Source organism: Periophthalmus magnuspinnatus, chromosome 9 (genome assembly GCF_009829125.3).
Source record: "Periophthalmus magnuspinnatus isolate fPerMag1 chromosome 9, fPerMag1.2.pri, whole genome shotgun sequence".
NCBI lineage: Eukaryota > Metazoa > Chordata > Actinopteri > Gobiiformes > Gobiidae > Periophthalmus > Periophthalmus magnuspinnatus.
Window position 1 is genome coordinate 12,375,717 of NC_047134.1, and position 4,652 is coordinate 12,380,368.

Consider the following 4,652-nt stretch of genomic DNA (forward strand, 5'->3'; position numbering starts at 1 on the left):
GATGCTCCACTGGACTTTGTTTAAAAAGGTGACACATTTAAAGAAGAAAACAGCTCCATAAACTGGTGATGCTCATGTCTGTGTCTGTCATTTAGTTTGAGGGTTTTAGTTACTCACTTTCGTAGTTAAAACCACGTGACTTGGTGAGCTGTTGAAATTAAATAAAATGAAATATCTGACAATAAAAGAAGACAGAAACAACAATGATTGTAAAAAAAAAAAAAAACACCCTTAATGACAATTTAGGTATATAACAAAAATGGAAAAATAAGAGGCTTCCGCAGTCTCCTGATCAACTCTAAATAGAAAAGTGGCCCCAAACATTGCGCACTTTACCTGTTGCTGATTGCAGATGCTTCGTGGTCAAACTGCGTCATTTTAGCTGCGCAAACGCACTGGTGTATGTCTGTCTAAAAAAGAGAAAGAAAATAAAGGAAAGGAAAGCTTAAAAAAGATTAGCAAAAAATAAGTGGAGCCCGTGCTGCGCCTTCAGGCCCACGAGGCGCACGTGGCGCGTGCACAGTTCACTTAAAACCAACAGTGGCGCAGATTCGTGCGTTTTCTGTGCAGAGCGACGCCTTTAACCGCGGGAAGAAATGGCCAAGTGACGAGATGTTTCCCCTATTTAAATAGAATTAATGTGATTAATTAGACTCGGCCTCACACCAAACAGTTACATCAGATGAAGAAGAGGCCACGTCTTTACACATCTTTACACATGTTTCCACGTGTTTCCCTTTGCGCAGTGCGAACAAACCGCAAACAATAGAATCATTCACATCTTTGAGAAAAGCAAATTTGATCATTTTTGGAAGCTAAGCCACAGTTCTGCCTTTGTCACATCTTTAAAGTTTAATGTGAATTTGTGCCCGTGAAAAGTTGCTTTCTTCATTTCTTCTTTTATCTGCATCAGTGTGCGCCCCAACACAACCACAACAGAACTATCGTTTTATTTTATCGTCGTCTATCGTTTTATTTTATTCCATTAAGTGATGTGATATATATATATATATATATATATATATATATATATATATATATATATATATATATATATATATATATATATATATATATATATATATATATATATATATATATATATATATATATATATATATATATATATATGAAACCTGAAACTCCTCTACCATGGTATTGGATGGTGAAATGTGTTAAATTCTTAGCATCTGTAGTTATCATTATAATAATCATTGATAATAAAATTTATTAAAATATCTATGAAAACATCTGTGCATATTTGGGGCATCCTGTTGCACACGGCTCATGCTCCACGATCATTTCAAACGCGTAACGATAAAATTCACGTTAAGTCTGTGAGGCTGGACCAAACTTGAGAAATAATTGAACAGTGTTATTCATTTTTTTATTCGGGGTGTAGAAGGTTTGTGCAATTTAGGTAACATTTGTATCAATAATGAGCATGTAGCCTCTTTATTTGTGTTTCACTGCAGGCCGAGACTCGAGTCTTAATCATTCTGCGCTCCGCTCATGCGCCAGGGTTTTACTGTGGAATCTACGTCAAGTTTTAATCGACCCGCACGATCATGTGACTCCATTCATTAGGACATTTTAAGGGGGGTATTTGCGGAATATTACACACAACATTTGAGTAGACTCCATCCAGTGCACCACTCACTGCAGCCTCGTTAAAAACTCACACACGAACAGACGGAGAAAAGGCAGATCTACAAAATAATTAAGAATCAATCAAATATTTGTCGTGAGAAAAAAATAAACAAATATAAAGTGCATTATGTAGCAGAAGAAGTGGAGAAAAAAATCAGGTGTAGAAAGAAATGGATGATAGGCTAAAGGAGCTGTGTCCAGGTGAAGATAAACGCTATGGAAGAGACAATAAAAATAACTGTAAACTAGAATAGATAAACTAACGCGTTGAACGTGTTTAACAAAGTACTTATTGGTGTGTTGTTTTTTGTTGTTTTTTTTGTTATTTATTTATTTATTTTTTAAATCCTTGGTTTCCATGTAGAGAATAAACGCGGGGCTGTCTTTAAACGTCGGTCCTTTTTGTGCATTCTACATTTTGACCACAAGATGGCAACATGTAGTCACCCAACACAGAGTCCTGCAGGTTTAGTATTTTAACAAGGCCAAACTAATACTAATACTGATACTAATACTAATATTGATACTAATTCTAATACTGATACTGATACTACTACTACTCATACTTCTACTACTACTACTAATACTAATACCAATACTAATACTAATAATAATGATAATGTTTCAAGAAAATGGCACCAAAATACCCTCACGTGTCCTCAAAACTATTACTTTGAATCTCGCAGTTGTTACATTAAAACAAGGAGCAGAAAGTCCTTGTCCTTGGTCTCTGTTTTTTGAGACTATTTCCACAATAACATGATCTTTGTAAGTGTATGCAAAATGATGTATAAACGTCTTTGCGCCTTTTCTTCATCATTGTGTCCTTTTAAACCACGTGGGCATTGCACGAGTACAGTAGCCTACTTGTGGTTTTCAGGGTGAGGCGTTCAAGCATTGGTGGAGTAGTGACAGACTCCTGTGGCTCTCGCAGTGAATGTCTTTACGCGTCAACTCGCCTGACCACTGGAGTTGAGCCACGATCCGCTTAAGAGCAAGGTTCAATGACGAGGGGAGTAGCCTATAGGGAACTGCATCTCCTTCTTTGCCTGTCGCCACATTAAACTTGGCTTGTCTGGAAAACATCCAAATGAGATTATGAAATAGCGAGTTTACCGCATTGTAAAGCCGAGTGACAGCAGCTGCGCTCATTTTACGCACAGGTAAGTGGAGATTTAAGCGCAACTTTTCTCACTCTACTTGATAAAAGACTATTGAAGAAGTGTAATTACAAAGAAACCAGCTCAATCCACCATCGAAGCTTATTCTTACGCATCACATAAAGACTTTTTTTTTGGCTCTTAATCAAGGCGCGCGCTCATCAGTGGCACAGCTTTGCGCGCACACGTTGGGCACAGATTAGAGGCAGAGTTTTGTGTCTAAAGTGGATGTGAGTGCTGCGTCACTGTCCCAAATGTGCGCAGGAGTCAAGTTGGCCGTTAGTTTGGAAGAAATCCCATGTTTAGACTTCGAAACCGAGTTGTTACCTCTTACCTGCGCCAACACTGAGGCTTTCTATTGTTTGAAACCAGTGCCACCGAGCTCTTTGTCCATGCACGCGCCCCATGACTATTCAATACCGATTTACATGATTATCACATCTGCACTGGATCAGCCGGTACACGCTTTAAAACAGAAATAAGTTTAAAATATTCGATGTTAAATGCTGAAAAGGGGGTAAATTGTCGCAAATTAGACTAAATTGCAGCACACACTGGCGACGTTTTTCACTCATGTACAACAATGACAAAACAGAACAAAGATTGATGCTAATGTGACTCCTGAATATGCATCAATAATATAAATAATACCAGATTTTGAAGAAGCGGATCATTACGTATTACGCTGTTCCAGGCAGAACCCGCCGGTCCTCTTCTCTCTGGCATTTCGTCCTATTGTCCCGTTCAAAAATATCAAAAACAAAACTAACGTAGTGGGTTGTGAAAGGCAGAGAGCAGTCGCACAAATGTCTGAAGCGTAAATTAGTCCGACCGCTGGCGTGCGCACTCGGTAGTAAGCGGGATTTGCATATTTTGATGCACTAATTGCCTTGATGTATTTAAATATGGCTGCACGTAGCTGATATGCTTGTATACGTCATCGAACGTGCCCTCGCTGTTAAGGCACAACGTGAATCCGCTCGACTCTAATGGAAACGCCCGCAATTAGGCGAGAGGGGGCGAGGGCGTGAGAAAGAGAGTGCGCAATTCGTTTATTGACTTGATGTTATGTAGGACTATTTATTTCTATTTGTTCTCTCCATAGTTTATATTGTACTTGAACATGTATAAATGTATTTAATCCCCTGGATATTTACAGGCTATTACAGTATTTGTAAATAATGTTCCTTATAGAAAACAGGCTTTTCCTTTTATTGACTGGAGTTCCTAAAACTAAACAGATTTTTTGTTTGTTTTTTTCTAACTGGGGTGCCTAATTGCATCCAAAGGCCTCAGTGGTTCACTTTTTGGTATTTGGCTTTTTTCTGCCAATTATATTTTTCAATAACCATGTTTTGTAGTTGGTAAATAAGTGTGAGAAAGAATTATTGCTTTTTTCTATCAGTCTCTCAGTGCGAAGACTTGAGAAATTCGCTCATTTTGTTAAAGCATTTGTTAAGTGCCTTTGGCAATGTCATAACTGGGTCCAACTGTGGCTGGGCGACATGGAGGGACTGGGACGAGATGGCACGAACGAGCTTCAAAACAAAAAGAGCATATCCTCTGCAGAAAAGTACTACTTCAGCTCGTGTGCCTAACAAAAGAACCGAACGAAGTTGTTTAGATTCCTGAGCACGTCCCCCAGTTTATAACTTTATACATAAAGCCCATCTCCGCCATCACCCCATCCTCCTCCTGCACTTATGTGTCCTAGCCCAAAGGAGAAAAAAATGCACACTTTATATTTGGTGGCAGTATGGGAAAGTTGTGTCTCTCTCCTCCTCTCTCCTCCCCCTCCTCCCTTTGGCCGTGTATCGTGTGCTCGGGATACGCTCATGCTTT